The sequence below is a fragment of the Panthera tigris genome, chromosome B4 (genome assembly GCF_018350195.1).
Source record: "Panthera tigris isolate Pti1 chromosome B4, P.tigris_Pti1_mat1.1, whole genome shotgun sequence".
In the NCBI taxonomy this organism is placed as follows: Eukaryota; Metazoa; Chordata; class Mammalia; order Carnivora; family Felidae; genus Panthera; species Panthera tigris.
Window position 1 is genome coordinate 87,114,637 of NC_056666.1, and position 25,619 is coordinate 87,140,255.

General features: G+C 36.8%; 1 protein-coding gene across 3 annotated transcripts in view; it reads right to left on the reverse strand.

Annotated features, from left to right (window-relative positions):
- TAFA2 (TAFA chemokine like family member 2) overlaps positions 1–25,064 on the reverse strand; it is a 507,481-nt gene extending 482,417 nt beyond the window's left edge. For 2 of the 3 annotated variants that reach the window (XM_015543129.2, XM_042992654.1), the window contains exons 1-3: positions 25,001–25,064; positions 22,031–22,105; positions 20,982–21,114 (exon numbers count right to left, since the gene is read on the reverse strand). The gene's annotated coding sequence lies outside the window, so the exon portion shown is untranslated. The remainder of the gene's footprint in view (positions 1–20,981; positions 21,115–22,030; positions 22,106–25,000) is intronic. The other variant, XM_042992655.1, reaches the window with a different exon arrangement.
- Positions 25,065–25,619: the final 555 nt, after the last annotated feature.

Here is a 25,619-nt window from a genome sequence, read left to right on the forward strand (position 1 = left end):
GGAGGGATAAGGTGAGATGGGCCTTCTTGGTTTCTTTGCCTGCCTGGATGCTTGCTGAGCTGCAGAGACCAGAGAGAAAAAGAGCCTTGGGAGAATCTAACATTTGTTTCCCCCGTTGTTTGGGAACAAATGTGAAATTTGCCTGCTTATTGCCTGCTTATTGCCTGAAAATTTCTAAGGGGAGAAATGTGGCTGAAGTGGCCAAGAACAGCAGTCCAAAATAGAGAGATCATCTGAGAGTCAAGAGTCAAATCTATTCAACTGGTCAAAGACATATTAGTTTTATGGACCAAGTGACCATCACAAAAGGCTGTATATAGCCTGAGACATCAAGGCATTGGGAGAAGAATAAAGCAATGCCTTGACTACACTTAATAGTTTATGCCCAGTTAGTAATGAGCTTAATGTTAAGTTATATGAATAATGGCCTTTTGGACATTTTAGTTCTATAGGATAAAGCAGCACACACACAAAAAACTATTTTACAGACACCACTTGTTCACAGAAAGGAGCTATTAATATTACAGTAGTCTGAGATCTCATGACTTCTGGAACTAGGTAGGAAGCAAGTAAACAGCTATAGAATGATTATGAACATCTCACATGGATTGAGGATTGGGAAGAAACTGACAAATCCCAGATATATGAGAAATTAGTGGCCCATATAATGAACATACCAGTCTCAACAACATAAATTTGGAGGGCAGGATCATTGGCTTTGTAGGTGTTGTCTTACTAACTGTTCTCTTGCTCCATCAGAAACAAAAATTTCCATTGGTTTGAGGAAAGAAGTCCAGGCTCTTTAACCACTGTTCCTCATTTAATTCATTGGCTGTCTTCTTTCATAAGATTTTTGTAACGGTTACCCAGAGCGGTCTTTCTTCTGTCTTCACTTAAGGAGCGATACAACCTCCTACAGCCTATAGCTCCAGATGGCCCATCTCTTGATTTATCGTGCTTGTAGTAATCATGGCCATTTGATATTTCTTCTAAACCTCATTCTTCCTGCCTGGTTTACTGCATTAATTAGATTGCCTTTGGCCTCTCGCCCCCTTTGCAACCACTTTCCTCTCCCCACTTACCCTACGTAAGGTTGTGGAAGCAGACAGACTGTCGCTTCAACAGGGAACCAAAGATTTCACACAGAAAAGGTACATTCTGGAGGAGCAGACCAAGACGAAAGTCAATTTTCAGTACCATACTTAAGAGGCTGGGTCGTCCTAACCTTTAGCTCAAAGTCTCATTTCCCTCTATTATTTGCTGACTAAATAGATTAATAATCCACAGTTTTGTTCATTCACAGAATGTGGCTAAGAATGGAGAGAAGGGGGATGAAATCCACTAAACTAAATGACCACACAATAAAGACTGTTTTTAACTGAAACTAAGTAGAGAGCAATGTTCACAAATTTTCCATCAAAAATAAGAAAGAAAACTAACTTCTCTCTTTCTTCTCATAATAGTTCTCTAAAATAGATATCATCTCATTTTATGATTTATAAACTAAGGCTCAGAGGTTAGATAACTTGTTCAAGTAATTCAGGTAAAAAGTGAGGGCAGCCAGAATTGTAATTCGATTTTTATTGACTCAGGAACATAAACAAGAACTCCGTCTCCCAGTTTCCAGTCCGGCGTACTTTTCACACTACGTATTGTTCTGATCTAATTATTTCCAGAGAGCTCAAGCTCGAGCTCTGAAATTTCTCCATGCAAGCTCTCTTTGAATCCCTATACAAAATTTCCTCCCTTTTTAGTATGATAGAGAATGATTTCTGTCACCCAAAAGGATCAGAATGTTGCCCAGGCAAGTTTTAGTTTCAATTTTTTTGTACATTTTGGCCACCCAGTGTCAAAACAGCGCAACTGCAGGCAAATACTAATGTTTCTGAACAAGCATGATAGTGTATATACACTGTTGCTTTATAGCAACAAAAATAAATCATGACAGAGGTTCTGGAGTCTTTGAACGGTAACGTTTATACATATAGAAGATACTCCCACCACAGAAAGATGTGCGTGAAACTGAGGAGACAAATCTTTAAAAATGAAAAATTTAAATAGCATAAGTGAAGATGTGCCTGTTCCAAAATGCTAGAAAAAATAAAGGAGTAAAAGGAAATGAGATAATAAAATTTAATTGTATGTGAGGAGGCAGTAAAAATAAGAGGAGTTGTATTCAGGTTTTGTTTCACACATTTTTTAATGTAGAGGTTAATTAGACAGCGTAATGAGCCACACAAAGAATTAGTGGAATTGCCAATATTAGAGGTATTCAGTGAAATCTCTAGTTAGACAACTGATGGGAAACCTATAGAAATCAAGTTCCACCAAGGTGTAATGACAAACACAAGTGAACACCATGCAACAAGAGATCCATTAGGACTAACATTAAAACATCATCATCTAAGTGGACTCACTACACATTTAATTGTACATAGATAGCACCTGCCCTTTGGAAAGCACAATCTAATTAAGCAGAGATGGTGACATCATCACAAAATGAAGGTATTAGCTCATTGATCCAATTACATGAATGACAAAGCAGATTAGGTATAGAGCCTATGTTTGTTTTAAATTTAAAAAGCAGAGGGGCGACCGGGGTGGCTCAGTTGGTTGAATGTCTGACTCTTGATTTCAGCTCAGGGCACGATCCCAGGGTCCTAGGATCAAGTCCCACTTTGGGTCCCATGGTGAGCATGGAGCCGGCTTAAGATTCTCTCTCTCTCCCCCCTCCCCGCCACTCCCCCCCCAACTCATGCACTCTCTTTCTTTAAAATTAATTAAGTAATTTTAAAATTAATTAAATTTTAAATTTAGAAAATATAGCCATAGAACTCTGAGTATAATAAGAAAAGGATTTTTAATGATAATAGGTCTTCTTTTGTAATTATTCAGGATTTGTGCTTGGGTTCTCTGGGTCAACCTCTATTATGAAATCCTACCTCTATTGGAGTATTGGCCCTAACACCGTGCAAACGTGTACAAGGCTATGGATTAGACCAGTGGCTCTCACATTTTGATTATTTCCTTATGTGAGACAGAAAGCATTCTCATAAATGTACCAGGGTTATTCAAAATTCTTGGCTTCTTTCCTGTAAGTCCTTTCTCTTCTGCTGATAAAGCACAGCTAATACAAGTGAGTGAAAAGGACAATTACAGGGATAACATTTCCAGTTTACCTTTCAAAATAAATTCTTCCCAAAGTTCAGTGCTTTATTAGTGCTTCCCAAAGTTCAGTGCTTTATTAGTAGTAACTTTATTATTAACAACTAACTTCACAACAAATCACCTGATTTCATGAAGCTTGTAATCAAGCAATAAATACTGTTAAAAATCATAATATAATTATCCCTTTGTGGTTCAAGGCATATAGCAAATCAGGAAAAAGTGGGTAGGAAGAGATTCAGTCTATACTTATCATCAACTCATAGGATTGGAAAGGAAATTTCCAAAAGCACTCAGTTTTCCTTCAAACTATCCTAGACCCACCCAAAATCTCTTTCTCATTTTAATAACATTCAATACTCAGCAATGGAAACTCAACAGCCTCTCCAAGAACGTACTTGTAAGGAGATGCTTCACAGAGTGCTCTGTTTCACAATGTACCTGTTCCAGTTTTGTCTTTGTGGGTTTTGAATAAAGGTCTCCCTCGTTTTATGATCAAGTTTCAAATTCTCCAAGGATATCCTCTAGGAAAACTCCTCTCAGTCACCATTAGATGTTTTGCAAGTTGACAAGGTATTATAGCTGAGCCTACCAAAGTCCTCTGACATCTATAGAGGAAAAGTCACCCTACTCCTCTCTCCTTAATAACATTATGGGATGCCTGGGTGGCTTGGTCAGTTATGCATCTTCTTAATCTCAGCTCAGGTCTTGATCTTGGGGTCATGAATTCAAGCCCTGCATTGGGCATAGAGATAAATAAATAAATAAATAAATAAATAAATAAACAAACAAACAAACATTGTCTAAGCTTCAGTTCTTTCCTTGACAGACCTCACTGTTTCCTTTAAAAGACTGTTAGAATCATTGAGATTGTAATACACTCTATCCCTCCAAAAAAGTACTAATACAAATGAAATATTTGAAAACATTTGTTTTTTTTATTCACGCAGCATTCTGAATTACCAAAGGTGTAATCCAACCCTTGAGAGAAAAAAATATAAATTGCAACTGTGCTGCTACAATAAGTTTCTTAACTATTTCATTATTCTGAGAATAAAAAATATACCTCATTTAGTCCAAGAGATGTAAATTCCAAGGTAAAAATTATTTACAGAAGATTAAAACTTAATATGAGGGTGCCAGAGATGCCCCAAAATAAGCTCAAACAATGATTACTACTTGAAATATTTGCCTCATATTCTAGGGTTTTTTTAATGCAACTATGAAATTTTATAAAACACAGGCCACAAGTAATGTATTTTGTTCTCTTTGGTGGAAATAATTATAGTCAAGATGTGAAGTAACTGTAGCATTTATACCAGCAACCCAGGAAGTTTTAAGACCACAAATTTTGCCCCGTTTCTCTAATGAATTTATATCCAGGAGTCACTATAAATGTCTGTCTTTCTCTTCTGGACTTAGACTGGGTAGCTGCTAATATACCAAACAGTTTTCAATCCCTCCTATTTGAGCAAGAAAGGAGGGATTGAATAGGTCTAAAGCCATACTTTAGAATTCAGAGGAAAAATCCCTCTGCTTATGGATTATCTGCCTAGTTTTAAGGGTAATTACTTGAAAATTTAAGTAAGTTCAGGGGTGCTTGGGTGGCTCAGTTGGTTGAGCATCCACTCTTGATTTTGGCTCAGGTCATGATCTCATGGTCATGAGATTCAGCCCTGTGTCAGGCTCCACGCTGGCCTTGGAACCTGCTTGGGATTCTCTCTCTCCCTTCTCTCTCTCTCTCTCTCTCTCTCTCTCTCTCTCTCTCTCAAAAATAAATAAGTAAAAATTTTTGAAAGAAAAGAAAATTTAAGTAAATTCAATTTGTTTGATAATTACTTAAAGTACAAGTTGCTATTAAGTACTCCTGTGTGTGGTAGTGTGCTTCGTAAATATACATACTCTGGTCTTGTAGAAGTTATAATCCAAGCTAAAGCATAAAAATGTTTCTCAACCACTGAAGTCCTTTAAAATCAATTATTTTTTATCCCAGTTATAGGTAGCTGCAACTAACAAATGGGATGTCTTGCAAAACTTTGTTATTTGGAACTCAGATTGTCCCCATCCCATGGAAACAGTGATTAAAATGGGTAGTAGGTGCCAAGAAATGTGAACCAAGATAAAAAAAAATTCTGAAAAAGGTGTTAAACACAAAGAAGTTGAACCAAATTCCCAGTTGACACCAATACCAGCACATAAACACCGTTTGGCCTCCTCACTTTTCAGAGAGCCATTGAGAACCTGATGAAAACACATACTTCTCTAAAATTTTCATAAACTCTTTCAAGGAGTCCAACAATTCCTGACCCATTCAAGCACCCCAGGCTAAGAAGAGCTGATTTAAGAACGCGTGGGTGACTCTGTGGGTTGAGCATCCGACTATTGGTTTCGGCTCAGGTCATGATCCCAGGGTTGTGGGATGGAGCCCCACATCAGGCTCCATGCTGAGCATGGAACTGCTTAAGATTCTCTCTCTCTCTCTCTCTCTCCTTCTGCCCCTCTCCTCTGCTCGCTCTCTCTCTTTCTCTGTCTTTCTCTAAAATACAATGAAGGGGCACCTGGGTGACTCAGTCATTTAAACATCCCACTTCGGCTCAGGTCATGATCTCATGGTTTGTGAGTTCAAGTCCCACAATGGGCTCTGTGCTGACAGTGCAGAGCCTGCTTTTGGATCCTCTGTCTCCCTCTCTTTCTGCCCCTCTCCAGATTGTGCTCTCTCTCTCTCTCCCTCTCTCTCAAAAATAAATAACCATTTAAAAATAATAATAAAATAAAATAAAATAAAATAAAATAAAATAAAATAAAATAAAATAAAATAAAATAAAATAAAATAGAAGAGCTGCTTTAGACATTTGAGCTATACCAGCAAGATGATAGAATAGGAAGTTCCAGCCCTGGTCTCCCAGCAGAGACACTGGTAAAACAACAATTCTTGAGCCAAAATACTTTTATGCAACCTCCAGAATCCTGTTGAGAATTTGCAACACCCCAGGGGATCATAAAATTAAGAATTTTGCTTTGAAGTGGGTAACAGAAACAGTTTCACTTTATCTGTGTCAGACCCTCCCTCAAGCCACCCAGGTCAGGCTGAGAGAGATCCACTCAGCCTGTAATTTCTCCCTCAGAGAAAAGGCAGCCCCAGGCTTTCAGGGCACTGCCCACAAAGGCCTACTACCTTCTCACCTCACCCAGAGTGTTGAGGCAATGAGTGTAATTAGAACACCTGGGGGCAGCTGAGAACAGAGAAAAGATGGCTTCACTAGTGAATTCTACTAAACACTGAAGAAGAATTACTACCAATCCTTCTCAAGTTATTCCACAAAATTGAAGAGGAGGGAACAGTTTAAGCTCATTTTATGAGGCCAGAATTACCCTGATGCTAAAGAGGGTACTACAAGAGAAGAAAATCACATGCCAATATGCCTGATGAATGTAGATGCAAAAATCCTCAGTAAAATACAAGCCAACTGAATTCAACAGCACATTGAATGGGTCATATGTCATAATCAGGATGGATTTATCCCTGGGGTGAAAGGATGGTACAACAGAAGAATATCAATAAATGTGGTGCCACATTAACAGAATGAAGGGTAAAAATCATATGATCATCTTAATAGAAACAGAAAATGCGTTTGACAAAATTCAACCTCCTTTCAGGATTAAAAACTCTCAAAAAATGAGTTATAGAAGGAATGTACCTTCACACAATAAAGGCCACATATAACAAGCTAGCATCCTGCTCAACAGTGAAAAGTCAAAACCTTTACTAGAAGATGGGAAAGTTCAGCACTAAGACCTACCCTCCTGATTCAAAACAAAAGGAACATGTCTAGAAAGGAAAGAAACTTGTAGAATTCTCACTTGAGAGACATAAAGTTAAATCATTATTTTTAGGTAAGATATCTTTGTATATGAACATAGGAGACTGAAACTTTCCCAAAATACTCATACCCTCCAGTTTCTGAACAAGGCAACAAAAGGCAGTTTCCATCCACTTGTTCACATTTGGGGTTATTGATAATAGGTTAACAATTTCCTTAGTCCCTCCCCAGATGGATTTGACCTAATTCATTTACTCAGCTAAGAAAATACTCAAACATTTCAAGGGCTTTGGGACACAGGGTTTGAGTTGATACTGAAGCATCATCATGTTTCCTCTGTTAGAGTACCAGCATATATGAGTAAAGTAATAAATGGAGTCTTGGCCAAGTTTCTGCTAACAGTGGATCCACAGACCATCCAGTGGTCACCTCTCTTGCTCTTAAATGTATAGTTATAATGGATATACCTGGTAACTTGCAGAACTCCCATATTGGTTCCTTAGACTGTAGAATCGTCTGAAACTTTACCCTCCCTAAAGATTATAAATTTTTATGAAGTATTCTATCCCTGGATGGAGGGTGAGGGAGTAGCAGAGATCAGTGCCCCCCTTAAAAACCTAAAGGATGCATGGCTGCTGGTTCTCATCATTTATTTAGCTAGCTTGGACCCTACAAAAAATAGACATATCCCGGAGAATTACCTCAATTAGAAAGTAATCCCAAATGCAACTGCAGGCCCCATGTGGCCTCTCTGCTAAAACAGATTATCATGGCCTCTGCTGCTTGTTATGCCATTACTGATCTGATGAAAGTATCATTTTCTCCATCCCTATCGGAAAGATCAGAAACTGTTTGAATTTACTTGAAGCAGCTATGTATGTATATTTGTAGTCTTACCCATAACTAGGTTAATACTTTTGCTCTCTGACATAACATAGTTAGAAGAGACCTGACCTGGTCATTTGGTAGAACATTGCGTTGGTCGCTGTATTGATGGTACTGTGCTAATCAGATTGGATAAACAAGAAGTAGCATACAAATAACGGGCCTTGGTATAACATGCCTTACAGAGTGGAAGTTAGACCCTGTAAGGATTCAGGGAAATGCCATGTAAGTAATATGTAGGTGTTAAGTGATCTGGGATACTCTATGACATTCTTTCTAAATCAAGAAACAAGTAATTGCATCTTGTATCTTCCTGCACAAAAAAAGGAAATATAATGCCTTGTATTCCTCTTTGGATTCTAGAAGCAGCATGTTACATACAAGGAAATACCAGTCTGACACACTTACCAGGTAACATGAAAGTCTGAGCGAGACCCAAAGCAGGAAGGAGACTTGCCGCAGGTTCGGGTTGTAATGCTTGGGCCATATGATCTGACAGACCCTTCAGAATTAAAGGTGGCAATGACGAGAAAGGATATCATGTGGTATTTATGCCGGGTCCCTCCACTGAAATCACAGCATAGATCCCTAAGGTTCTGGATCAAACTATGCCAACTGCAGCAGTGAGTTACACACTATTGAGAGGGAGACGGTGTGTGTGAGAGAGAAGCTGTCTATAGTGCTGCTGTACCTTGGTGACGACAGAGAGCCTGACCGCGGGAGATCAAGTAATCAGTGGGCCAGAGCTAATCATTATGAGGTGGGTTCTGTCAGACTTCTCCTAAGTCAGCTCAAGAGAGCCATTTCTCCCAAGACTAAGCCCTTTTCCTGGGGGCACCCCACTTTCAGTGACTAATCTAGATGTAAGAGTATAAAAGTCTAGCACTCCATTCAAAGTTGAACTCTGAAGGGGTATACTAATTCCAGAGCTCCCCTGGAGATGGCCAAGGCCGTTGTCACAGCTGCCTCACAGCTTAACGCTCCATCTTGCCATTCTTACTTCCCTTGATCCCTATTGATTCCAAGGGCATTCTTCAGTAAACTTCTTGCAAACAAATCTGCATCTGAGAATCTTTTTCCAAAAAAAAAAAAAAAAAAAAAACCTACCTAAAAATACATACCAAAATTCTACTGAATTAGATGGATGAAAATAAGAGAAGGGAAAGAGAAGCTTTACTTCTGGATTTTTGTTTTAGTGAATCTGAATTAAATTTCTAATTTATAAAGACAAAGAGTGGAAGAAAGGAAGAGAGGGAAGGAAAGGAAAGGTAGAAGAGATTCCCTCCCATGTTTAACATATCTCTCCCATTCCTTAAAATGCTATGCGTAAACTTTCACTTCCAAATTTACTAAAGTGAGGAATAAGGTTAGTCAAAAGAAATACTACCATTTGTGGGGCGCCTGGGTGGCTCAGTAGGTTAAGCGTCCGACTTCGGCTCAGGTCATGATCTCACGGTCTGTGAGTTTGAGCCCCGCGTCGGGCTCTGTGCTGACAGCTCAGAGCCTGGAGCCTGCTTTGGATTCTGTGTCTCCCTCTCTCTGACCCTCCCCCATTCATGCTCTGTCTCGAAAATAAACATTAAAAAAAATTTTTTTTTTAAAAGAAATACTACCATTTGCTATTCAGCAAAGAACTAAACATTTTAACCCAAACCATACTTGTGAAAAGTCTGAATTTCATTCATTCGCTTAGTAAAAACGTATTTACTACCTATAACATACCAAATACTGCTCCATATTCTGTAATATAGTGCTACTTTTTCTATGTACACTCTTAAATCTATGAATCAAATAGATTTTCTGAATATTCTTGGATAAAGAGTTGTTCCTAGCCACTTATTTTCCTATTTTATATTTTGTTGATTCCTCATTGTAAGTCACAAAGTCAATAAAGCAATGATAATCAGAGTAGATATCAAAGGACATTTAAATTGGAATCGTTTTCTATTTACCAAAGATATTCTGAAGGACATTTTTTCAAGCAGTTACACATTTACATAGGACATTGAATAATATCATACTTGCAAAGTAGGTAGACATTTTGGCATTTAAGATTTGAGATGATGGGATTAAAGTGGCAATATGTGAAACCTGTGATTTGGACTGATTGAGAAAAGATGAGGACAAAATTATATTTTAATTAATAAGAATAAATATGTCAAGGTGAGCATAGTAAAAGAAAAGTTTTAAAGAAAACACATTTTTAAAAAATACAATTTAGAAGTTCTTCTTATTAATATTTTATCTCCATAAATTGATGAATTAAAACATGCTCCACATCCAGCTCTGAAAATAAGAACCTAGGTTGACTTCTAAGAATTCAAACACATAACTAAAAGAAATTAATTTGGTTATTTAAGTGTAAAAATGAAAAATTAGCTTTGGTTAAAATTATAAATGAAACCAATTTAATTATAAACAAAATACAATTTTATTTGTATTTAATAGAAAACAAAATAAGTTGCTAACGTAAGTGCTTTTGGAAATGCAAAGCATTGGTAGATACGGGAGAAGTTTAGAGAATATTTACATACAGTAACCACAAAATAAATTAAATCTACCTTAATCTAAATCAATATAAAACTAAATTTCTGTATACCAAGGACAAAGAGTTGTTCTAAAATATTCACAAGTTGATTTCAGTAGTAAAATTCCCAGGACTGTTGACTTAGAACATCTGAGAGTTGCTAATGAGAACTTTTCACTTCAAATTGTAAGCAAAATGTTTCATGAGGGGTTGAATTTGTTCACCAAACTTATGATAATTAAATCACTAACTATAACCTCACAGTTCACCCAGTCCATGAAAACTTTGCCACCTTCTATCATGTCAGAACTGTAACGGTGAGTCTTCCTTTTGAATGGGTTATTAAAATAAATAAATAATTCTAAATATTAACTTTAAACAGTGCAAAATCTCATTTCTTTAAGTCTCCATTTTTCATAGGGATGTCAACAAGCTAACATACAGACTTGGAATTTTTTTTAGAGCAACTGATGAGCAGATCAGAGAGAATATGAAATGAAAACTGAAAATACTTACGGAAAGTAGAAAAATCTAGGACAAATTATGGAGTATTTTTTAATTATGGAATATTTTAAAATAGCTAACTATTGAAATGTCACCAAAAAGAAAATTATTTCAGAGTGTCTTTACTAAAGGTAAAAGCTAACTAGAGGCACTAACAAACTGCCCCCTGCCCCAGAAGAAAAACAAAAACAAACAAACAAACAAAGCTGATTAAGTTAGAACTAGGGGCGTCTGGTCTGGGTGGCTCAGTCGGTTGAGTGACCAACTTTGGCTCAAGTCATGATCTTGCAGTTTTGTGAGTTCGAGCCCTGTGTTGGGCTCTGTGCTGATGGCTCAGAGCCTGGAGCCTGCCTCGGATTCTGTGTCTCCCTCTCTCTGCCCCTTCCCTGCTCATGCTCTCTCTCTGTCTCTCAAAAATGAATAAACGTTAAGAAAAAATTTTTTTTAAAAAAGAACTGGAACAAAGTATGAGTCGTAGGAAAGTAAGTAGAAAAACAGATACAACAATGAAAAACACTGATAGTTATTTTGAAAAGAAATTATAAAACTGAGCCCACTTAGTAAAAAAAATACAAATTAACAAAGGGAGAAATGAAATATAAGAACAAAGATAAAAGATTTTTGAAAAATACCTGATTGAAAAAATGAGATACCACCACACGTGTGAGAATGGCCAGTCCAAAACACTGACAATGCCCACATGCGAGGATGTGGAGGAACAGGAATTCTCACTCACTGCTGGAAGGAATGCAAAACGGTACAGCCACTTTCAAAGACTGTTTGGCAGTTTCTTACCAAATTAAATACATTTGTAACACACAATCCAACAATTATGCTCCTTGGTACTAATCCAAATGAGTTGAAAACTTATCTCCACACAAAAACCTGAGCGCAGAGGTTAATAAAAGCTTGACTCATAACTGCCAAAACTTGAAAGCAACTAAGACATCCTTCGGTAGGTGAGTAGATAAATAATGGGATATTACTCAGCACTAAAAATAAATAAGCTATCAAGCCATGAAAAGGCCTGGAGGATATTTAAATGGATATTACTGAGTGAAAAAGGCCAACCTAAAAAGGCCATGTACTGTATGATTCCAATTATATGACATTCTTAAAAAAGGCAAAATTGTGGAGATAGTAAGAGAAAAAATAAAGAAAAGATCATGATTGCCAAGGGTTCTTGGTGGAAGGGGTGAATAGGCAGAGCACAGAGTATTTTCAGTCCAGGGGATCTATTCTGTATGATACTGCAATAGTGGCTGCACAATGCATTTGTCAAAACCTGTAGAATACACAACACCAAGAGTGAACCCTGATGTGGACTAGGGACTTTGGATGATGATGATGTGTCAATGTAGGCTCATCAGTTCTAACAAGTGCCCACTCTAGTGGGGGTGTTGATAATGAAAGAGGCTATGCATGTACAGGAGCAGGGGATATATGGGAAATCTCTGTCCTTCATCTAAATCTTGCTATAAACACTGAAGTCCATTAAGAAAGAAAGGAAAAAGAGGAAGTAAGAGAAAAAATGTTTGAAAACAAAGAAACCAAAATTTAACAAAATAATCCTCTCTGAGTAGCTGAAATATTGGTCATTTTTATTTTCCTTATCATACTTTTCTATATTTTCTATGATATACATGTAATACTATTATATGTTATAGCCAGATATTAACTACACTATTTTAAAAGACTTGGAAATTAGTGAAAATATTTTCTAAGGTGTAACAATAAAGGTGATATCAAAGGGAAGTGAATAGTCACAAAACACTGAAAATATATTTTTAAAAATAGGGAGTATTCATAGTCAATATGATCAAAACAGACCAGTATGAAAAAGAATTTATCTTAATAAAGTTTTAGACCACAGATAATTCACTGAAAAAAAATAACTTATTATTTTTTAAATGAGCATTATTTAATATACACTGTCCGAAAATATTGAAAATATTGAAAGAGCACCCAGCTTATTTTAGTAGGCATCCAAGTTGGTAACAAATACTAAGGTTCATTATTAAGATATGATAACGACGAGTGTGTGTTAGTAGCACAGAGATAAATAATTAGGTCAATAACTAAGAAACAACAGAAAACCAAGAAAAATCTATTCATATATGAACATTTGATATATGACAGGAGTAGCATGAGGGATTGGTGGGTAGAGGATAGACTTTTATTAAACGGACCTGAGATAATTGAGGAAAATGACATTGGGCCTCACTCTCACTGCATTTATGAACATCAATTGCAAGAGGATTAGAGAAGCAAATATAAAGACAAAATGATAAAGATTTTAGAAAATAATGTTACAGAATATGTTTATGGCCTTAGAGAAAGAATTTTTTAAAACAAGATGCAGGGGTGCCTGGGTGGCTCGGTCGGTTAAGCGTCTGACTTCGGCTCAGGTCATGATCTCACAGTCCATGAGTTCGAGCCCCGCATCGGGCTCTGTGCTGACGGCTCAGAGCCTGGAGCCTGTTTCACATTCTGTGTCTCCCTCTCTCTCTGCTCCTCCCCTGTTCATGCTCTGTCTCTCTCGGTCTCAAAAATAAATAAACGTTAAAAAAAATTTTTTTTTAAATAATAAAACAAGATGCAGAAAAACTATAACTATAAAAGATTGAAAAATTCTAATACATTAAAATGAAGAATTAAATGACAGCATAAAAGGGTTAATTAAAAAACAAAACAAAACAAAACAAAACAAAACAAAAGAAAGAAAGCTACAGGGGCCCCTGCGTGGCTCAATCGGCTAAGCATTGGACTCTTGGTTTCCCCTCAGGTCACTATCTCACAGTTCATGGGTTCAAGCCCTGCATCTGGCTCAGTACTGACAGTGCAGAGCCTGCTCAGGATTCTCTTTCTCCCTCTCTCTCTCTCTGCCCCTCCCCTGCTCACTCTCGATTTCTCTCTTTTGAAATAAATAAACATTAAAAAAAAAGAAAGCTATAGAGAGGAGAAAATATATTTTCAATATAGTATCCAAAATATATAAAGACTTACAAATCAAAATGTTGCAGAATATTTCCAGATTAAATTTCTAAACCATGTTAAACAAAGAATTTGAATTCAATAAACTGATGGAGTAGGGCTAAATAAGGATCAAAGCAAGCAAGCCTTATTCTTGGAGGCAGTCTGTGTCTGTGACAGAAGGCTGAACAGAGATAGTGCATTGTGAGACCCCCTACCCCATTGATCATGGATGCCTATCTCCATTGAGTAGAGAAAAGTAAAGGTTTGAAAACACACACCAGAAAATCCTGAGTCATAAGGAAATTTCATTTAGCCTCAGTATGGCCCCAGCTCCGCTCCAACATGAGGTATCCACAGGTACCTTGCCCTGGAAAAACTGACTTCCCTCAGGATGAGTAGTCAAAAAAGAACCAGTACACGATCTGTACAAAGATACTGCCAGAGTAAATGAATAGGAAAAGCTAATGTAGATAAAGAACATTCTCAAGAAAATAATGCTGAAAAATAAATAAAAGTTGTAACCCACACATTTCATCATAATGATTTATGATTAAATAAATTTAAAAAATTTATTTTTTAAAAATAAAAATAAAAACAAAAATTAAATGATTTAAATATTCAAAGATGTTATTTTGCCTCCATGAACTGAAAACAAAAGAATTCAGAAAGTCTTCATATAAAAACAATGTGACCAGTTAAAAGATACAAAGAAAAGATCTCACTTATAATAACAACAGAAAACATAAAAACACTTGAGAATGTATTAAAAGTATGTGACACCTACACAAAGGCTATCTTAAAACAATATTAAAGGACTTGAAGAAGACAAAACAAATGAAAAAGTATACCACATTCTTGATTAGGAAGACTCATTATTAAGATACAAATTCTCCTTAGGCTGATCTTAAATTTCGTGTGATTCCAGTAAGTATACTAAGATTTTTTAATTAGGCAAGCTGATTCTAAACTCTACATATTCAAAACTTAACATGTAATATATGATCCAATGATTTTTGACAAAGGAACCGAGACCATTCAATCGGGAAAGGACCGTCTTTTCAACAAATGGTACTGGGAAAACTGGATATCCACACACACACAAAAATGAAGTTGGACCCTCACCTTACACCACATAGAAAAATTAACCCACAATGGGTTAAGACCTAAATAGAAGAGCTAAAATTACAAGAGTTTTAGAGGAAAACACTGGGGAAAAGTTTATGACATTAGGTTTGGCAATTTCTTAGATATGACACCAAAAGCACAGACAACAAAAGGGAAAAAAAATAAATTGGACTTGATCAAAATGAAAATTTCTATGCATCAAAGAACATTATCCACAGAGTGAAAAGAGAATGTAAAATAGTGCAGTCACTGTGGAAAACAGTATAGTGGTTCCTGGAAAATGGAACATAGCTACTGTAAGACCCAGCAATTTCACTTCTGAGGATATTCCCAAAAGAGATGAAAACAAATACGTGAACAGATATCTGTACACCCATATTCACAACAGCATTATTCACCACAGCTACAAGGTAAAAGCAACCCAAGTGTCCAACCACAGATGAATACATAAACAAAATGTCACACACACACACACACACACACACACACACACACACACACTGAAATATTCAGCCTTATAAAGAAACAAAATTCTGAAACATGCTAGAAAATGTTGAACCTTGAGAACATTGTGCTGATTGAAGTAGGTTAGTCACACAAAGACAAATACTGTGCGATTCCACCTATACGTGGTACTGACAGTGGTTAAATTATAGACACAGGAAGTACAATTGTAGTTGCTAGGGGAAAGTAGGAATGGAGAGCTGTTATTTAATGGGCCCAGAGTTTCAGTTTGGGAAGATGAAAACGTTCTGGATGCACAACAATGGGATGTACTTAATAACACTGAACTGTATACTTAAAAATGGCTAAAATAGGGGCACCTGGGTGGCTCAGTCGGTTAAGCGTCCGACTTCGGCTCAGGTCATGATCTCGCGACCCGTGGGTTCAAGCGCCGCGTCGGGCTCTGTGCTGATGGCTCAGAGCCTGGAGCCTGTTTCGGATTCTGTGTCTCCCTCTTTCTCTGACCCTCCCCTGTTCATGCTCTCTCTCTGTGTCAAAAATAAATAAATGTTATTTTTTTAAAAATGGCTAAAATATTAAATTTTATAGTGTGTGTATTTTACCCCAATTTTTAAATTAAAATTAAGATTAAAAAACAAGTAATATCCAATACATTTCTGAAAAAAATATTAAAAGGGAATTAGTTCAGCCAATTAATTAAAGTACTAAGATAATCGTAGACCAATGGTGGAAGAAATGAACTAGCATATCCAGAAATAAATCAAATATGGCAAGAATTTAGATGTTTCAAGTCACTGGAGAAAGACGAATTATTATTCCTTTTTATTGAAGGACACACAATGTTACACACTGACATACAATGTGTTGTGTTGACACACAGTGTTACTAGTTTCAGGTGTAAAAGTAGTGATTGGACAGCTGTACACATTACACTATGCTCACCACAACTGTAGGTACCAGGAAGATGGATTATTTAATAAGTGGTGTTGGGACAATGAGCAGCCTTTTAGAGAATAATGAGATTGGGATTCATATTTCCCATCTTATAATAAAAAAAACAAAATTAAGCAAAAACTCAAATTTAAATAAATCATAAAGGAACTTGAAGAATTATGTGGAAAAAATCCTGATCTGAAAGGAGGAATTTCTAAGTGTGTTTCCAAACTGAAAAGTCATAAAAGAAAAGACTGATTAGTTTGGCTGCAATTATTTTAAAAAGACAAAAAAACAAAAATGTGGAAAACCCACTAAAGTTTTCTTTGAAAGAAGAAAGTTGGGGAAAATTATTACAACTTAATCATGAGAAGATGATTAATTTTCCTTATGGAGTAAAAGTTTCTCCAAATCAGTATTATAAAGAAAATATGGAAAATGGGGAATAATCTAAAAAGACATTTCATGGGCTCTTGGTCATATAAAAAGATGCACAGACTTTCTCACAAGAAGAGAAACATATATACAGATACGCCAAAATACCAATTTATACCTATAAGTTTGGCAAAGATCAGAAAGTTTAACAACACACTCTTGGGAAAAGCATAGAGAAGCAGGCATTTTTATACATTGCTAGCTGGTGTGTCAATGAATTTAAAATCGTTGGAGGACAACTTGGCAAAATTTATCAAAATTTCCAAGTTTCATGCATTTGGATCCAATCTCACTTCTAGCAATTTACCCTACCAATGGTCTCGCACAACCAATATGTACACCTTTCCCAAACAAATTACTTAGATTTTGCTCCCCAGGCTATACCTATTGACTTCGAAAAGTTTCCTTTTCTGGCTCTTTGGGAGATGTTCATAATAATGTGTTCTCTCTGGTCCCTCCTACAAATATCTTTGCTTAATTTCTAAGGATTTGCTAACATTTCTACCCATTTTATGCAATGGAGTTTTAGCAGTCTCCTGGTTTGTGTTGTTTTATTTTCTCATTCTCCTAGTTGCTTTTAGATGATTTTTAGCAAAGGGAAAGACAAATGCCAACCACTTATCCCACCATCTTCAAACCGCAAGTCCTCCTGATTACTTGAATCCTCTAATCCCTTGGTGTCTGAAACGGGAATCTCTCCGACTTCTTCTTGTCCTGTATGACCTACCCTTCCCATTCACAGTCATGAATTCTTCTTCCTACGCCCATCCTTTAAACACTGTTGTGTTTTAGGATTCTATATCTTTCTCTTGATATACTTTCTTAGCAATTCCACCTACTCTCGTGACCTTAACTACCACCAGTGTATTAATGGCCCCCAGATCTTTAGCATTGACCCCCATCTTCAGACTTGTATATCAAATCACCTTTGTGGTACCTACACCCTTCAATGGAAACCTAAGATTAAATTTATCCCACTTTCCCACCCAAAAACATTCTTCCTCTCATATTTCCAAAAATCAATTAATGATTACACTATTCACCAAGTTACTGAAGACAAAAATATATATATAAGAATCATCCCTCTTCTTCACTTTTCACTCATGATCAATCATCAAGTGGTACCGATTTTACCTCTTAAATGTTTTCCAAATCTCACTCCTCCACTGCATCCTTGCTACTGCTGCTTTAGTAAAGGTCCTCATCTTTTTTGGTCCTGGAATATTGCAACAGCTTAACACCTTCTCTTCCTGTATCCAGCCTTGCCCCCATTAAGTTAAAGCCTTAACAATCCATCTAAAATCCAGATCCAAACACGTAGGCCCTATGCTTAACATCCATCAGTGGATCCCCACTGCCTTCAGGTTAAAGCCCAGACTATTTGCCATGACACAAGGCTTTTGTAACACGTTCCTGTCACCTGTTTTTCCCATTGCATACCTTGAATTAATGTTCAGGTAGTGCAGAATTTGTGTGGTAGTTTGGCTCTGATATCAAGATGTTTCTTACTTCTGTCCTCTCTGTTTATCTTCCGTATCTTCCTTCTTTTTGGCTAAACCTTGTTTATCTTTCAAGACAGCAGTCTAATCATATCTTCCAAGAAGGCTACTCTGAAACTCTTGGTTGGGATAAGTGTCCAATCCTACTCTGTACAGTTGTGCAGTTTATACAGTTCGCTAAAGTACCTGGTTGAGGGGACAGGTGGGGGCAAACAGCAGCATGGCAAAAGTGTGCCTTTTTCTTTCACAAAGGTACCATGGGGGCAGAACCAGCTTCATGGGAATATGACCTATGTCATCTCATGAGGCCCCAGTCTTAGAAGGTTCCCACACCTGGTTTAATACTCTGATGTCACCTTCTTTAATTCATAATAATTTTTAACAATGGCCCCACATTTTCACTGGTATTGAGCCTGTGTATGGACTATCTCAGCCCTATAAATACTCCAATCCTCAATGTCCTCATGGACATCTCTTGTGTACATCTTAACCTTTATTAGTTTTACTATATTATGTAATAATCGTCCATTTTATCAGCACTTTCCATGTGCTGGGCATTGTGCTAAGTATCTTACATGCATTATCTTATTTAACCCTCCCAACCCAGCTCACTGTGGTAGGAACTATTACCTTCTCATTTTGTAGATGATGAACCTATGGCTTAGATATGTAGCTTACCCAGCATTAGGCATATTGACTCTAGAATCCTGTTAAACCTTCAATCCCTAAGGATTTTAAGCGAAACTTCTAATCTATAAATCTGGTCATCCCACTAGATTTAGAATGACAAATTATGTTTTATTCATCTTTATAGCCCTGGCAACTAGCATTGTCTGAACATTTTAAGTATCTGTTAAATGTGTATTGATCTAAACGCAAATCTAATCTGCAATGAGTTGTATTTGGAAGTTATCAGCAGAACTATAGTATAGAGCATTCCTAATGTAGGTGTATTCTTGGTGTATTTATATATATCCTGAATATGACTGGGTACCCTGGGCCATTCTTGCACTGTCTTTTAGCTTCCTTTAAACCAATTAGAATGTATCTTTGCTATCACAAAAAAACAAGAGTCCAATTCCAGGGACAGTGAAAAATACGTAGATTTTTACAAAACAGAATAGCAAAACCTCTTTCTAATTCCCTTTGAAAACCTCAGGAATTTTCTTAGAGCTTTTCTTTCCACAGCAACTGACCTGTCTTTCCTTTTTTCTCCTACTGTGTCAATTGCAGTCATCTCCTCCTTCCAGAGTCTTCTCTCTGAGTGTTAAATCTACAGAGTGGAGAGCAATTTAGCTCTTTAGGCTTCTTCAATTTCCATCCTCACTGTGGCAAAGTGTATTTTCCAAGGGTTAGCATCACAATATGTCTCATCTCACAAAGCCCACCCCTTAAAATACTGTTGTGTTTTAGGGATTCATTCTTGATCCACATCTTTCACCTGGTATACTCTTCTAAAGCAATCCCATCTACTCTCTGGGCCATATTAGTATGCTAATGGCCCCCAAGTGTTCCGCACTGATCCTCATCTTCAAACTTTCACACACTTCTACACATGTCTTATTACAAGATGACACTGACATTCCTGTCATCAAGAAACAGCTCTTCTCTTGAATCTGAGTAGACACTTGTGATTACTTCAACCAACAGAGTATGGTGGGAGTGATACTATATGACTTCCACAGCTAAGCCATAAAAATGACATGCATTCTACCTTGCCTTCTTGAAATGCTCTCTTTTTGAAGCTAGCCGTCATGCTGCGAGGAGGCCAAGCAGCCACATAGAGAAGCTATGTGTAAATGATCCACCTAAGGTACCAGACGACAGCCAGTATCAACTGTCAGATATATGAGTGAGTGCATCTTCGGGTGATTCCAAACTCCTGCCTTTGAGTTACTCAAGGCAGCCCAGATGATACTGCATGAAGTAGAAATGAGCTCTCCCCGCTGCACCCTCCCAAATTGCAGATTCATAAGTAAAATAAATGGTTGTTGTTTTAAGCCACTAAATTTGGAGTGGTTTGTTATACAAAGAAAGATAACTGAGACAGTTATCTAATGCTTGTCTCAATAGCACTAAAGATTTAAGACAGAAATTATTTCAAAAGTTTTAAGTTGCATATATATATATAAGTTTACTTACTATGCAGTCGCTTAGTCCATAGTTTTTTTTAAGGTTCATTTATTTTGAGAGAGAGCACATGCATGAGTGGGGGGAGGAGGGAGAGAGAGAGAGAGAGAGAGAGAGAATGAGAGAGAATCCCAAGAAGGCTACATCCACGCTGTCAGCACAGAGCCAGATGCAGGGCTCAATCCCATGAACCATGAGATCATGACCTGAGCCAAAATCAAGAGTCAGATGCTGAATCAACTGAGCCACCCAAGCACCCCTATTCCATTGTTTAAAATGATAATGCTTGCATAAGCTTTTAAGTAACTACAATATATCACCACTATTAGTATTATTTTTGTTATCATTAAATCCTGAAATAAAGCTCTTATGAATTATGATAAATAGAAAAGTGAATTGAATAGGTATCATTTAACCATTTTAATCAAATTTTGACATTCACCATAGAATAGGTGGACCAGGGAAGCAGCATCCATTACAAAATGTGTCCCATAAAAATTATTTCTGTCTACTTACAGTACATGTTATATAAACTCCTTGAGGAAGTATATCTGATTTTTTTCTGGTCTTCATCAGCACCAAATAGTAAGGTAACACAGATTCATCTCTGGGCACAGGCACTCCCTCTGCAGCACATGATGATGGAGAGCTGAGGGCCCAGAACCAAAAATGGTTAAGAAAGTGGTAATGATGGAGAATACCAGTGATTGTTATTTGGACAATAACTGTCCTTATTTTTCTTTTGATGCCGTAAGACTGATTTTTCTTGACTGCTAATCAAAGAAAAGCTTAGCCATTATAGCAGCCAAGCCTTTCTCCAGTAGAGACCAACCATAGTTCTTAGATTCAGGAAGTTTTTTTATCTTAACTTCAGCCTGAGTGGACTCACCAGACAAAGGCTGGTTATTATTCAAGCAGTTTGAATAATAAGTACTATTGCTTTGCTATATTGCAGTATAATCTCCTGTTTCCTATATTGTGTAATTTTTTAGTCAGCAAATTCTACTTAATTGGCTCTCTAATTATTGGGGTGTGGAGATCTATAATAATTCAAGGTGGCTCTCATTGCAGAGTTGTTCTGACATAGGAAATTAGAAATTGTAGACTTATGTAAGCTCCTGAAGATTTGTCTGTTACTGTGTTAGAAACATCATAGCTAGGAGCACCTAGATGGCTCAGTCATTTGAGCGTCAGATTTCAGCTCAGGTCATGGTCTCATGGTTTGTGAGTTTGAGCCCCACGTTGAGTTCTCTGCTGTCAGTGAAGAGCCTGCTTTGGATCCTCTCTCTCTCTTTCTCTCTGTCTGCACCTCCCCCACTTGTGCTCCCTCTCAAAAAGAAATAAACATAACAAAAGAAAAGAAACATCATAGCTATCCAGGCTTTTAATATTTTATAGCAAATATACTCAAACATAGAATTCACTAATCTGACCTGCTACTGATTACACCCTTATTATCACATCCCATAGACTTCCAATCTCAGTTTTCTCAGTTAAAAACAAGCACCTCATCAAAAGGTTTTGAATTATTCAATGTAACAAATGTTTATTGAGTACCCACTTACATGCAAGTCCCTGTGCTAAATGCTTTGAAAGATGTAAATATGAATAGAGACTTGATTCTTCCAGGGATTTACAGCCTAGGGATGACAAAAACAAATAGTAAATACAAGTCTTCCATGTGAAAGAATATAGTGCGTGCCATAAAAAGAATATAAATAAAGAGCTACAAAGGATCAGTGGAAAAAGAAATAACAGGGTAGGGAAATGGAGAGTGAACAAGGTCAGTAAGAGATGAGGTTGTCCTTGAGATGAGCAGAAATACTGGGTAGAATTTTACTACAAAGAAGCCTGAGGGCAGAAGAGAAAAGGGGTGATAAGGACATTCTAGATCCATGGGTTTAAATCCTGAGTGCATTCTAGATCACTAGACAAATATCTAATTCTCCACACCTCTATCCAACACACACAAGCCAAGGTTGGAACCATTTTTCTATGAGGACAGAATAGCATGGGTTTCTGTGTACCAAGAAGATATGAAATACAGATATGTTCTAGGAAACTGAAGTGTCCATTTTGGTTTTAAACATGAAGTACGTGTAAGAAAACAATGAAAGATAGATTTGTAAAAGTTAGATTGGAATCTTATCCTACAGCAAACTTGCCTCACAGTGCACTTCCACTGTAAGCACTTAGATCTGGCCCACTTCCTTTCTGACTTCATTTACTGTGGTTTAGAATTTAAAATGTCTTCTAGTTTTATCAAAGATAAGGAGTAGGTTTCCTAGTTTTCTTCTCTTTATTGTATTGACATTATTTTCCAAAAGAGGACTCAAAAATACTTTGCTATCTTTAAAAGGGACTACTCTTAATTTTTCAATGTAATTTCCCTATGAAGTCCTTATCCTGACATACAGGAATTTTAACTAGTTATTTTCCCCCCGCAGGTGATCTTTTTCCAAGTTAGTGATGTGTCAGTGAACTTCCTAATTTGGTTCCAGCAACTGCTACCATGGTAGTTAGTGGGACAGTGGAAGTCTAATTTCTGGATCTTCTGAAGAAATAGTGTACCATAGCAGAAGCGAGGAAGATGTTTCCAACTGCCTCCCCATTTGAAAATTACCTCAGGCAACAAGGAAAACAAGAAACAAAAACACAAAGTACACCTTTGCCTATACTGGGAAAAGCAAAGGGAAACAAGCTGCCTTAGCCCTCAGAACCCTACAAGGACTTGGGAATGGGAGGCAGTGATGCAGAGAAGGGACTGATAACACAGGGATTGTTTGTAAGATGACACGGTTAGTAATTAGACTCCCAAGTTTTCATCTTCAAGAAAGCCAAGCAACTGTCCTGTCCCCATCCCCATAGGAAAACACATGCTTGTTCTTGAAATACAGAGGTGCCAGTCTGAAGGTTATCAGACATAGGGGAAGGTGGTGAAAGAGTTCATACTGAGCAATAAGAGCGCTCTCCTCTCTCTTCTCTGTCCAGATCCAGAAAGAAGACCAAGTAAAGCAATGAGAATTCCAAAAATAGTGACAGCGGGAAGTTCCAAGACAACAGTGAACATCAAGGAGAGACACCAACCTATTAAGACTGGCAGGACATCACATATGTCCAGTGTTGATGTTTCTAAGAGGGAAATTAGAACAAATAAACTTAAAGTTCACACCTGATGAAGATGATATTGAGATATATTTTAAGGAAATTTTGAAACCATGGGAAAAGTTTAGCCAAATTTCCAAAGAAATTCAATGAATGAAAATGAAAAATAAAGCAATTATCAACTTCAGAAAAAGAAAAAAAAGAACAAGATAGTAAACACCTGACTCATCAGCGATCAATATTCACATAGTCAAAAGATGCAGACACAAGATAGAGATTTAATAATCAAAACTTGTGATATAGAATGTGTAAAAGAATAGAAGGAAGGAGTAAGAAGCTATAAATTACCTTAAGTCTTTACATCCCAAAGCAGAAAGACTATAGATGTCTATGATTAATAATCAGGCAATACCAGTATAAGCATATTATGTGTAATGGAGGTAAACACCAAAGTCAACTTTTAAAATAATTGAAAGTGGTGGCTTCCAGGGAGGAACATGAGAGAAGGTAGAAAAAGAGACTTTAATTTTTATGATATATTCTTTATAGTGTCTACTGAATTTTAAGCTATTTGAGTAGAATATTTTGGCAAGAAGTAAAGAAAGGACATAGATGTTGACATGAACATTTTGCATATGTCAACATTTCTATTTCTAGATACACACTCTATAGAAACTCTCATACGTGTTTACAAGGGGATGAATGTAAGGATGTTCATTTCAGACTTGTTTGTAAAAGTAAAATATTAGCCCAAATTGAAAGGTCCACTAGGAGAATAAATAAATAAAATGTGGTATATTTGAAGGACAAAATATTATACAGCAAGTAAAAGCAATGCACTAACTTTATATAATATATATATATATATGCATGTGTATGTGTGTGTGTATATATATATATATATATATATACATGAAAAACAATGCTGTTGAAAAAAAAGGAGTTGAAAAGTGATTTATGCAGGATGAATTCATTTAAGTAAGGTTTAAAACATAAAACAATACTATATATTTTGTCTGATACTATAATGTGTATAAAACCATAAAATTTGAATGGAAGGACACACATTAAATTTATGGAAAAGGGGAAAGGAAATTGGACTGAATTGGGGGAACAAAGACTTCAATTTATCCTTACTGTTTTAGTCACTATGTTATAAAAAGATAAAGCAAATATGACAAAATGTTAACTATTGAGTATTGTGTGCTCGTTTCACAGGTGTATGTTTTATCTCTTTGTGTAATTTCCTACACTTTTTAAATATTTCCAATTTTAATATTTAATGTCACACATATACAGTCTGTGACTGCATCTACAAAGCAGAGTCTTCTTGTTCTGAGAAAATATAGTACTTTGACCAAAGTAAAGTTCACAGAGATTGAAATTTACATGCCTTATAAGAACACAATCTACAAGTAATAGGAACTAACCAGCTTGTAAAATTCTCATCAAAAATTTTCTTCCCGCCTTTCTGCCCAAAAGTTGGATTCGTTTAACAGGACTTTGAGGGGTGCCTGGGTGGCTCAGTCAGTTAAGCATCCGACTTCAGCTCAGGTCATAATCTCATGGTTTGTGAGTTTGAGCCACCTCATCAGGCTCTGTGCTGACAGCTCAGAGCCTGGAGCCTGCTTGGGATCCTGTGTCTCCCTCTCTCTCTGCCCCTCCCCTGCTCACGCTCTGTCTCTCTCTCTCAAATATAAATACACATTTAAAAAATAAGTTTTATAAAAAGGACTTTGAAATGAGTTCTAACCTGAAAAGTAGATATGAAATATGTGTTTAACATAAAATTTGTGTTGAAACCTATAGGCTAACCTACTAAGATTTTAACCTAAGTTATTAAGATTTTAAATATTAAGATAGTTAAGATACTGAGAAAATGAGGGGCACCTGTTGAGTTACTAAAATGTTAGTTAAGAAAATGAGAGCCTCAGTCAGTTAAGGGTCCGACTCTTGGTTTAGGTTCAGGTCACTATCTCAGGGTCATGGGATCAAGCCCCACAAAGGACTCCAGCCCCACATAAGGCTCCATGCTGGGCATGGAACCTG